Genomic DNA, 12,676 nt, shown 5'->3' on the forward strand with positions numbered 1-12,676 from the left:
TGGACCTAATGGTCAGGGATCCCTTTACCTTTACCTATTTTTATTATTATTATTATTATTATTATTATTATTATTATTATTATTATTATCCAAGCAGGCAAGAGGAATTATCAGGGTTCAAGGAAACAGTCCAGACAGGCATAAACACCCACAGAGGGTGTAGAACAGGGCCAGCGAATGGGGGTAGCCTGGGGAGAATCCCAAGGGCCAAACAGCGAGGTCTGAGGGCCACATGTGCCCCCCCCCCAGATCCGAGGTTCCCCTCCCATGTAGTCGCTGCACAGTGATCAATTGTGAAGCTGAGATTATATTAACTGGGAGGAAATCCTTTGTGAGCAAAATCGAAGTTACTCTATTTATATTTGCACCCTTTGAAATGCCTACGTGCGGGAACCATCCAAGCCTCAACATGGTTATGAATTTACTTGGGTGGCTGTTTCAGGCACACACACACACACACACAAAGACACCGTGTTATTTAGAAGTCACGATTTTAACACAGCTCGAAAATTATGCTACAAAGCAGAGGGAGCGCTTCCGTATGCAACGTCATTCGGCTCAGCTTGCGATACGGGCAAACGCTTGCAGGCACACACACTTATGGCGTGTGGGTGGGTGTTCCTGACGCTGGCCCAGGCCCGCAGTGCTGCTGTCAGAATTGCATAGGGCAAACATGAAAGGCAGGTGGCACATGAATGCACGGAATGGGAAACCGGCAAATCCAGTCCTCTTCGTACTTCTTATCGGCTGCTCAGCGAAGGCAGACGATCAGGATTGCAAAGCGCTTTTAAAACGAGCAAAACGATTCCGAGGCACCGCGGCGCCATGCCACAAAATGAGTACATGGAGTTACATCGGAAGCGATATGGTTATCGTTTGGATTACCATGAGAGGAAGAGGAAGAAAGAGGGCCGTGAGGCTCATGAACGCTCAAAAAAAGCTAAGAAAATGATTGGACTGAAAGCTAAACTTTATCATAAACAGCGCCATGCAGAGAAGGTACAGATGAAAAAGACTACAGTGGTACCTCGGGTTACATATGCTTCAGGTTACAGACGCTTCCAGTGGCATAGCATGGGGGGTGCAGGGGGGCCCGGCCGCACCGGGTGCAACATCTGGGGGGGCGCCCTCGCACTCGCAGCTCTCTGCCCCTACCTGGCTCACTCACTCTCCCTCACTGCAGTGCTGGCTGTGCAAATCCGATCCAAGCCGCCTGGTCGCCGCCCACTGTGGAGGGGAGGGTGCCAGGCGTGCGGTGCGGTGCGGAGAGAGAGCGAGGGACTATCTGGGGGAGGGACAGTGCGGGGGGGCGCAAATTACTTGCCTTGCCCCGGGTTAGGGGGCACAAATTACTTGCCTTGCCCCGGGTGCTGACAACCCACGCTACGCCACTGGACGCTTCAGGTTACAGACTCCGCTAACCCAGAAATATTACCTCAGGTTAAGAACTTTGCTTCAGGATGAGAACAGAAATCGTGCTCCGGCGGCGCGGCGGCAGCAGGAGGCCCCATTAGTTAAAGTGGTGCTTCAGGTTAAGAACTGTTTCAGGTTAAGTACAGACCTCCGGAACGAATTAAGTACTTAACCCGAGGTACCACTGTATTAAGATGCATGAAAAGAGAAATACCAAACAGAAAAATGATGACAAGACCCCAGAAGGAGCTGTGCCAGCATATCTGCTGGACAGAGAGGGTTAATCCCGAGCTAAAGTTCTCTCCAACGTAATTGGAAGAGAATGGTTACTAAAGTGTGTGTTGTTGGGGGTGGCTTTACCCGAAAGCCACCTAAATATGAACGTTTCATTCGGTCAATGGGTTTACGATTCAAGAAGGCCCATGTAACACATACTGAACTTACAGCCAATTTTTGCCTACCTATTCTTGGTGTAAAAAAGAATCCCTCTTCTCCTCTGTAGACATCTTTGGGGGTAATTACAAAAGGTACCGTCATCGAGGTGAATGCGAGTGAGCTTGGTCTCGTGACACAAGGAGGCAAGGTCGTCTGGGGAAAATATGCACAAGTAACCAACAATCCAGAAAACGATGGGTGCATTAACGCAGTTCTGCTTGTCTAAGTGGCATCTTACAGTCTTGGATACACAGAGTAACTTTTCCAAGGAGAACCATGACTTCCTCAAAACATTTGCAGAGAAAGAACTTCTTGTGTCAAAGCATCAGTATGCGAAGTCAGGAAATGGATTCTAAGAACTGTTTTTCACTGAACCTTACAATCAATTAAAGGAAACCATTGTGGGCCCAAACTAACTATAAAAAAAACAACCCAGCAAAACGTGCCCGTGCAACAACAGTGCAGCATCTTCAATTTATTGTTGTTTAGTCGTTTAGTCGTGTCCGACTCTTCGTGACCCCATGGACCAGAGCACGCCAGGCACTCCTGTCTTCCACTGCCTCCCGCAGTTTGGTCAAACTCATGTTTGTAGCTTCGAGAACACTGTCCAGCCATCTCGTCCTCTGTCCTCCCTTCTCCTTCTGCCCTCAATCTTTCCCAACATCAGAGTCTTTTCCAGGGAGTCTTCTCTTCTCATGAGGTGGCCAAAGTATTGGAGCCTCAGCTTCACGATCTGTCCTTCCAGTGAGCACTCAGGTCTAATTTCCTTAAGAATGGATGTGTTTGATCTTCTTGCAGTCCATGGGACTCTCAAGAGTCTCCTCCAGCACCATAGTTCAAAAGCATCAATTCTACGGCGATCAGCCTTCTTTATGGTCCAGCTCTCACTTCCATACATCACTACTGGGAAAACCATGGCTTTATGGATCCCCTTCATGGATCACTGCCTTGCCGTGGCGAAGGGGCTTGAATAACTCAGAGAAACTATGAGCTATGCCGTGCAGGGCCACCCAAGATGGACAGGTCATAGTGGAGAGTTTTGACCAAACGTGATCCACCTGGAGCAGGAACCGGCAAGCCACTCCAGTATCCCTGCCAAGAAAACTCCATGGACAAAGACAACAGGCATCTTCAATTGGAGAAGGTCTAAAGCGCTCAAGCTCTGAAACCTGCACAGTTATTCCTCCTTTCCAATGCAGGCTCCTGTGCAGCAAGGAGGGGGTCAAAGGCATATCCGAGTCTTCCTTCTGCTCAGCATCACTGCTCCAGAACGGAAGGGAGAGCTGGATCTTCTTCAGACTCCCACCTTCACCGGGTTTCTATAACCAGAGCAATACCTGCGGGAGGTAGCTGGCCTCTCATCAGCCACCTACATTTTCCATGGGACTGGGCTGCATTCATGCCTCTCTGGCACCCGTTTTGCTGCACATCCCCATCCAGTGTTTGAAATTAGCCAGGTGCCAGGCGCATTCTGGACCTGGTTATCGACCGCTTGAAGATGGCTGGGCGCCAAGATGGGACCTGAAATCTCCATCACCTGGAAGTGCATGCCTGGGGATAACTGAATCAGGAGTGTTTTCGCACACTAATCCGACACCCTGTAGAATTCTATCAGGTATCTTTTAACTGTACAATCGGAATGAATTTCGGGAAGCAAATTGCTTTTGCTGTGCAGCCTGAGCAGGAGCAGTCACCATTAAGAAAAAGATATACGTGGATTGTCCCCTGGATCAAGGGACTTTTCTTCTTCAAGTTCTCAAAGCTCTTATCCTTGCTCAAGGTTGTCATCTGAACTTTAACTGAGAATCACAGTCAGCTCATCATTTGAAAAACTCTAAGACTTTAGAGCCGTCCTACCCCAAAATGGCAACTAAACATGTCTAGACAACTAGACATTGGCGAAATCCAGCATCGCCTGAGCTCTGCGAGTGCGGCTTCCTCCCGACTAAAGTGCAGAGTGTTTGAGGACCGGGACATTCGCATGCAAATCAAAATAATTGTTTACAATGCTATTATACTACCAACCTTACTGTATGCTTGTGAAACATGGACCACTTATAAACACTATCTCCAACTCCTAGAAAGATTCCGTCAACGGTGTTTCCGAAAACTTTTTACACATCACTTGGGAAGACAGGCAAACTAAAGCCAGTGAACTGGAAGAAGCAAAGATCACCAGTGTCGAAGCAATGATTCTTCAACGTTAACTTCGTTGGACTGGTCATGTTGTGCGGATGCCTGATGATGGTCTTCCAAAGCAGCTACTCTATTCCGAACTTAAAAATGGAAAGCGTAATGCTGTCGGTCAACAAGAGAGGTTTAAAGACTCTCTCAAGGCAAATCTTAAAAAAATGTAGTATAAACCCAGACAACTGGGAAACACTGGCCTGCGAGTGCTCCAATTGGAGAACAGCCTTTACCAAAGGTGTCCTGGGCTTTGAAGACACTCAAACTCAGGACGCAAGTGGGAAACATGCTAAGAGGAAGGCATGCTTGGCAACTCCACACTGTAATCAACTCCCGCTCGGAAACCAATGTCCCCACTGTGGTAGGATGTCTGGACCCAGAACTGGCCTCCACAGTCACTTACGGACTCACTGTTAAGACCATGTTTATGGAAGACAAGTGATCTTCCATAAGGGATCTTCCATACGAGTGATTGCCAAAGAAGAAGACCCCAAAATGGCAACTAGACATTCTATTTTGCCAACGGTCACCTTGGTTTAAGGAGCCACTTGGTGCCTAGTTTGTAGATCTGAGTTTCTAACAGTGACCACATCACTGAGCAGTGAGTTTTGGGATCTGGAGGCAGCCTCCAAGTGACCATCCAAAATGAAGGAAACCTGGTCAAGCGCTGACCCCTTGGAATTTCTCACTTCATCAGAGAAGAGAAGCACATATCACTTGATCTTGTGGCCCACACCTGTCAAAATCTCTGCCTAACATACCAGCTGAGACATGCAGTTACCATGATACTAAGGAGATTTCCTGCAATTGCCTGACCCCGGTGTGATCACACAGATATGGGTCCTGCTGCACTTTGAAGGCTGGCGAGATCTTTGCTAATAATACAGATCGGTAGGACGTCTTGCAGAGATTATCCTGCTGCATGCAAGACAGACGGGGTTTCCCTTGTGCAATGGGCTTTGCCTAGGGCCACACTATTCAAAAACCAGCATTGGTTTCCCATGACATGACGACGGAGATTCCATAGTCCTTAGCACTCACATTTGGCACAAGTTGCAGTTGGACATGACTCATAAAGTGTTCAAGAGACGTGCTCAGGATATGCAATCCCAGGAATGCAAAAGCAGGAAAGACTTGCTCACAAGTCTATTGGCATCGTATTTCACGCTGTCAAACACGAACCGGGAAATTTGTTTGCATGCCCCGCAACATTTTATAAATAAAACCATGATGTTCCAAGTGCAAAACAAGTGTCCCTATTTTCACACCAAAGGTAAGTGCCTAATCCTAACAGAAGGCTTTGCTACGTGTTGCCTGCACAACATAATCCTAGATTTTGTGTTTTTGCATGATATCAGTTCCACCAGTAAGAAGGCAATTGTTCTGCAAAGGCAATTGAGTTGTACTCTGTCCGTTCTCGTTATTAACAAGGAAATTTGCAGGTTATTGCTATGCTGCTATAGTTGACAAAGCGTCCAGGGCAATTCGAGGCTTCTGCAAATTGCAACTCTATTGTCCCAGCTCTGCTGACACTGGAAGCTGAATAAACACTGCCTGGCATGCTTTTACCCAAGTAAAGTTTGTTTCAGCAACTTTCCTTTTTCAACACTACAAAAGGCACACCCCTCGCCCCATCTCCAAACTTGATGTTTGCTGAATTTGTTTATTACATTTCTAATCCCACCTTTTCTCCCCAGAAGCTCACAGTGGTTCTCCTCCCCATTTTATACAGTGGTACCTCGGGTTACATACGCTTCAGGTTACATACACTTCAGGTTACAGACTCCACTAACCCAGAAATAGTACCTCGGGTTAAGAACTTTGCTTCAGGATGAGAACAGAAATCATGCTCCGGCGGCAGCAGGAGGCCCCATTAGCTAAAGTGGTACCTCAGGTTAAGAACAGTTTCAGGTTAAGAACGGACCTCTGGAATGAATTATGTACGTAACCAGAGGTACCACTGTACTCACAACAACCCTGTGAAGTAGGTTAGAATGAGAGGCAGTGACTGGCCGAAGGTAGTGAGCTGCACAGCTGGGTGGGGATTTGAACCCTGGCCTCCCAGATCACACTCCAATGCTCTAACCATTAAACCATACCATCCCTGCTCCTTTCCCAACCCCACCTTGAACTGATTTTGCGGAACTGCATGCATTCAGCCACAGGAGTCTGCTGAAGGGGAAATAAGATATGAAATATTTAGACACAATCATTCGGTTTTTGAGAAATAATTAGACACTGTATATAGGGTGGTCCAACGCCAGCCCTCGAGGCCTTTTTGGGCAGCCCTCAGCAACATTTGAGCTGGATTGTCTTGTCTAAAAGATGACAGACTCCCAAAACCACAGTTGGGACAGACAATCCTGTCATTCAAGAATAGCCCAGCTATGTTTCACAGAATCTTTTTGTGTGTGTGTGTGTGGTTTTATTTACTTAATCATTATTAATGTTGCAATACATATATGAGATCTTTACATATTGATACATATACATTATATTCCTAAATTCACATTTTCACATTTCATTATGTACAGTGGTACCTCGGGTTAAGTACTTAATTCGTTCCGGATTAACCTGAAGCACCACTTTAGCTAATGGGGCCTCCAGCTGCCGCTGCGCCGCTGGAGCATGATTTCTGTTCTCATCCTGAAGCAAAGTTCTTAACCCGAGGTACTATTTCTGGGTTAGCGGAGTCTGTAACCTGAAGCGTCTGTAACCTGAAGCGTTTGTAACCCGAGGTACCACTGTATGGTCGAGAAACCAAGAAGGAACTGGTTGCAAAGGTGCTTGGGGTCTCCAAAGGCAGCAAACTGAGCCCTAGGTCCAAGACCAATTCCACACCCATAGGTGCAGCTCAAGCTGGGGAAACCCAGTCTACAGCTAATTCCGAGGCAGAGATGCTCAGCAAGACCTCCCAGGCCGTTTAGGCCTCTTCAGGATAATGGTATGAGAGGGAGCAAGGTCACTCGCTGGTCATTAAGAAGGCAAGTATCTGAGTTGACCTCTGGCTAACCCAGAGTCCAAGAGTGTCAACTGCATCTGTGAGCATTAGCCACTGTGGGAGGTCCAGCTAGGCAACTCCTCTGTTCCTAGTGTGAAGAAAGCACACCAATTAGCAGGATTTTAAATGCTCTCTCTTTTCAGCAGGATCTAAGGCTTAGCCCTATTAATTCTTTCCAGGGGTGTGCCACTGAGGCAGTCAGAAGGAGATCCCATGTTTCACAGACCCGCACATTTAAACAGATCCTTGCTATATTCATCAGAGTCTGGGAGGCGGTCAAGGCAGGGTTGGGCCAGATCCCATCCCAAGCAGAAAGCCAGGAGTCCAAGTATAAAAACCTACTACCCTAGGAATCAAGTAAAGTCCTCTCTACTCAGTCAGCCCATATACCTAATACCGTATTTTTCGCTCTATAAGATGCACCAGACCACAAGACGCAACTAGGTTTTGGAGGAGGAAAACAAGAAAAAAATATTCTGAATCTCAGAAGCCAGAACAGCAAGAGGGATCACTACGCAGTGAAAGCAGCAATCCCTCTTGCTGTTCTGGCTTCTGGGATAGCTGTGCAGCCTGCATTCGCTCCATAAGACGCACACACATTTCCCCTTACTTTTTAGGAGGGAAAAAGTGAGTCTTATAGAGCAAAAAAAAGGTAGATACTATTTGCTTTTGGGACAACAGCATCTAAGCATTTCAGCAGCAATCAACTGTAATTTGTGCCACAAAGGAGGCAGGGTTTCCCGCAACATCCACTTTGGTAATAAAAGTCAGGATTGTAGCATCTGCCCAGTGCCTGAAGACGTGAGCTCTAAAATAACAGAGGCAAGCTCGTCTGGACAGGATTTTAAGAGCAGGTTAAGGTGCCAAATAAGGAACACGGGTGGCTCTGTGGGTTAAACCACAGAGCCTAGGACTTGCCGATCAGAAGGTCGGCGGTTCGAATCCCCACAACGGGGTGAGCTCCCGTTGTTCAGTCCCAGCTCCTGCCAACCTAGCAGTTCAAAAGCACATCAAAATGCAAGTAGATAAATAGGTACCACTCCGGGGGGAAGGTAAACGGCGTTTCCATGCGCTGCTCTGGTTCGCCAGAAGCGGCTTAGTCATGCTGGCCACATGACCCGGAAGCTGTATGCCAGCTCCCTCGGCCAATAAAGCGAGATGAGCGCCACAACCCCAGAGTCGGCCACGACTGGACCTAATGGTCAGGGGTCCCTTTACCTTTAAGGTGCCAAATAATAAAGTGCACTCAGACTAAATTGGTGCCCCTCAATCTAGCGCTCGAAAAATGCAGATGAGCAGCGAAGCCTTTCGATGAATTTTGCCACAACCACAACACTGGGCAAGGAAGGCACTCAGGCCAGGAAAGGCTGCAGTTGCAAAAGGGCGAGGAGATGCTCCACTCCGGGGGTCGCCCTCCAGCTGCTGTTTTGGGACTGCCATTCCTACCAGGCCCCAGTTGTGCTGCAATAACAGCTGTTGGCCACCCTTGTTTGCATCTGCTCCTGAACAAACAGGAAGCTGAGGCAGAAGGGGGACAATGGCAAAGGACCCCCCCTCTCCGAGTAGGGCTGGGCGATATAGCGATATATCGTCCAAAACCGGTATGAAATCCATATAGTGACATCGGTTTCAAAGTTTTTGACCTGGCAATTTTTCGCGAATCATGATGCGTGTTAGGGCTAGGCGGTTTTAAGTCCGTATCATATTGGTTTTATATGTTTCTGATCTGGCAATACACTGTGAATCATGACATGTGTGTGCTATGCAAAAGTCACCATGTGAGGGAAAACCATGAAGCCAGCCAATGCCTCTACGTAGCTCCATCCTTATTTCAGAAATTGTGATATATCAGTATATTGCGATGTTTAGCTGGTGATATATTGTGATGTTGAAAACCAGGTATCACCCAACCCCAGAGCTAGCATTTTTCCAGTTTTCGTATCTCTTTTCAGTAGAATGATGTGGTGCTCAAGCTTGCTAACAAACCTAGAAAAAGTGTGTGTGTGTGTATAACAACTATTAACAAGAATAATTAGTTTATTTCAGGGTGTGTGTGTGTGTGTGTGTGTGTGTGTATTTTTTACCACAGTTCATAGGTAGGCAACCTAAGGCCCGGGGGCCGGATGCGGCCCAATCACCTTCTCAATCTGGCCCGCGGACGGTCCGGGAATCAGCGTGTTTTTACATGAGTAGAATGTGAGCTTTTATTTAAAATGCATCTCTGGGTTATTTGTGGGGCATAGGAATTTGTTCACCCCCCCCCCCAAAAAAATATAGTCCAGCCCACCACATGGTCTGAGGGACGGTGGACCGACCCCCTGCTGAAAAAGTTTGCTGACCCCTGCCATAGGTACTGATTACAAACTACCCATTTCCCCCTCATCATCCAACGTAGACATTACAGTGAAGTCAATATTTCCACTTGGCACAAAACACCAGAAGTTTTGAATCACTGGGGCATGGGGAACTCCTGGGAGGAACCCAAATTCCATTACTGAAAGTAGCAGCTATTTTAATTAAGGGCGCCCCTGTGCCCCAGAAATAAATCAGGCTGATTCGAGTGTTCCAACAGAACGCTCTGCAAAATACAAGAGCTCCCGTCCTTTGCAGATGGAAATTGAGGAGGCCGCCTTGTTTCGGAAGGGGGTGTTTGAATTTCAAACTCTCATTCTCCAGCACTCACCCCCACCCCCCATTTCCATGAGCCAGGCAACTGGCGGACATATTATACTTTGTGGATTAACCATTTACTGGAGGTAAACTTATATTGCAATATGACAGCCTGATATTAAACACAGATCCCTAATACACTGCACACAATTTCCACAGCTGTCTATAACCCAGATGTTTTTAATATTTTTGCCCTAGAGTGGTTCTCATTTTAAATTGGATTGGAAACTGCAGGGGAACATGGGATTCCTGTTCACCGAGTTCCTTAGAAAGAACTAAGATGAGGGAATTTCAGCAATTTTTCAGCTCTTGAGACAGCAACAACATTTGGGGAGGCTTTGAAGTGACGCCATTAGACAAGGAACATCTAGAGAGACAGTCTTATCTAATGTTAATTCAGGTTATCAGAAGAATGTTGTTTCAACTGCCTTGCCAAGGCACAATGGTTATTTACAGAGCTTAATTATATTCAGCCAAAAACATATGCTTCCTACAGATATCTCAGAAGATCACGACCATTGCATTCCTAAGGCCTGAGCGATGCTCGCAGGGAAATAAAACTGATTCTGACTACCAGCTAACTAGGCATGCGTAGGCAGCTACTAAGCTTGACATATTGCTGGGAGTTGGGTAGGAAAAACCTGCTTTGATACATAGATCTAAGCTCATGTTTTCTTCACTGGTTCCATGTGCTATGTCATGCAAATAGGACGGAGGCAGGAGACTTGGAAACGCTGGCCGTAAATGGAAAAAGGCAGTTGAAGTAAGTATGATTGAATGGGTTTCAAATGGAGCAAGGAGGGTTGTTGTTGTTTAGTCGTTTAGTCGTGTCCGACTCTTCGTGACCGCATGGACCAGAACATGCCACGCACTCCTGTCTTCCACTGCCTCCCGCAGTTTGGACAAACTCATGCTGGTAGCTTCGAGAACACTATCCAACCATCTCGTCCTCTGTCGTCACCTTCTCCTTGTGCCCTCCATCTTTCCCAACATCAGGGTCTTTTCCAAGGAGTCTCCTCATCTCATGAGGTGGCCAAAGTATTGGAGCCTCAGCTTCACAATCTGTCCTTCCAGTGAGCACTCAGGGCTGATTTCCTTCCGAATGGAGAGGTTTGATCTTCTTGCAGTCCATGGGACTCTCAAGAATCTCCTCCAGCACCAGAATTCAAAAGCATCAATTCTTCGGCGATCAGCCTTCTTGATGGTCCAGCTCTCACTTCCATACATCACTGCTGGAAAACCATAGCTTTAACTAGATGGACCTTTGTTGGTAAGGTGACGTCTCTGCTTTTTAAGAGGCTGTCTAGGTTTGTCATTGAGGGTTGAATTAATGCAAATGTTATGGCAAAACATAAGCAGGCAGCTACGTAAGTCGGCTTTACTAAAACAATTCCAGGTACAGAATTGTACAGTTCTAGCTAGGTAGCCAGAATGTGGGGAAAGGGAGGGTTATTTCTTTATTAAGAGATGTGCCATTCATTTAGATTACAGGGGGAAATTCAACAGCTGATGCTAAAGGCACCTAGCCGTGAGAGACAAAGCAAACTTGTTAACCCATTCTTAGAAAGTCACCTCAAGTTCTCCTGAAGGGTCTTGCAGAAAAGCGAATTTAGGGTTTGGATTCAGTCTTTCTGGCGATTGGGCCAGATCCGGCCCCCGGGCCTTAGTTTGCCTACCCATGAGAGTGGGGCATGGCAATTCAATCATAACCCAGCACTTTGGGAGGGTTTGCCATCCTACCCTTTTCCTGATGTAAAACTGTTACATTAAGGCTAAAAAAAAAGCTAAGTCCAGTCAAAGGGACTGTTCACGGAAGTTTTTAATGTGTGACATTCTAATGTATTTTTAATCTTTGTTGGAAGCTGCCCAGAGTGGCTGGGAAAACCCAGCCAGATGGGAGGGGGACAAATAATAAATTATTATTATTATTATTATTACTACTACTACTACTACTACTACTTATTATTATTATTATTATTATCAAAGGCGACTATGGGGTTGTGGCGCTCATCTCGCTTTCAGGCTGAGGGAGCTGGCGTTTGTCCACAGACAGCTTTCCGGGTCATGTGGCCAGCAGGACTAAACCGCTTCTGGTGCAACAGAACACATTGACGGAAGCCAAAGTGCACGGAAACGCTGTTTTCCTACCTGCCGCAGCGGTACCTATTTATCTACTTGCACTGGTGTGCTTTCAAACTGCTAGCTTGGCAGAAGCTGGGAAAAAGCAACAGGAGTTCACCCTGTTGTGGAGATTCGAACCGCCAACTTTCTGATCGGCAAGCCCAAGAGGCTCAGTGGTTTAGACCACAGTGCCACCCGCGTTTACCTGCTATTATAGGGACCCTAGAGGCAAATGTTGTTTCACTTTCTTCCTCCTCCTCCTCCTCCTCCTCTTCTTCTTCTTGGGACAAGGCAAACTCCTCCATCTGCTTCTCCCAGAGTTAGTTTTCCCAGATGTGCTCCACATCATGGAGAAAACATGTTGCCCCACTTAACTTTTGCCACATATTTCAAAGGATTGTTTTGATGCCAGAGAAGGCTTTTAATAGCTGTGAAAGAGATAAATTTCTCAGGACCAAAAATAAATCTCCCCACTATGGCTGACACACACAGAGAAAATGCTTCCTATTATGGTAATCAAGGCCGAATACTCCTCCTGACCACAGTGGACTTTTAATTAGCAAGCTGACAATATTTTCTGTAGCTTCTCTCTTCCTGCAATGTTGATACTTTACCTTCAAAAACGGCATTAAAAACGTGGTTAACATATTGTGTTTTCCCGACACTGATTGGTTCCGATATGCATGTTTGAGGCAGTGAAGGAGGAGTGATAGTGGTGGAATCCTGCACAAAAAGGCATGGCAGTATGTACTATTCCTTGGATCCAGGTCTCCAGCATTATTAATCCAGAGTTTCTGCATGTGCTGTAGCAGTAAGAAGCAGATAGGGCTCACCCACCTGGGAAGGCAG

At 46.6% G+C, this 12,676-nt stretch overlaps 1 protein-coding gene and 1 pseudogene across 2 annotated transcripts in view; one reads left to right on the top strand and one right to left on the bottom strand.

Annotated features, from left to right (window-relative positions):
- The window catches only part of SORBS1 (sorbin and SH3 domain containing 1), a 192,472-nt gene that overhangs the window by 146,595 nt on the left and 33,201 nt on the right, over nt 1-12,676 (bottom strand). The gene's annotated exons all lie outside the window — the stretch shown is intronic.
- On the top strand, nt 796-2,260 carry LOC310677607 (ribosome biogenesis protein NSA2 homolog; annotated as a pseudogene). Its single transcript, XR_014515485.1, has 2 exons — nt 796-1,023; nt 1,608-2,260. The product of XR_014515485.1 is annotated as a ribosome biogenesis protein NSA2 homolog (transcript).

Source organism: Podarcis tiliguerta, assembly GCF_965153285.1.
Source record: "Podarcis tiliguerta genome assembly, chromosome: 5".
NCBI classification, from domain to species: domain Eukaryota; kingdom Metazoa; phylum Chordata; class Lepidosauria; order Squamata; family Lacertidae; genus Podarcis; species Podarcis tiliguerta.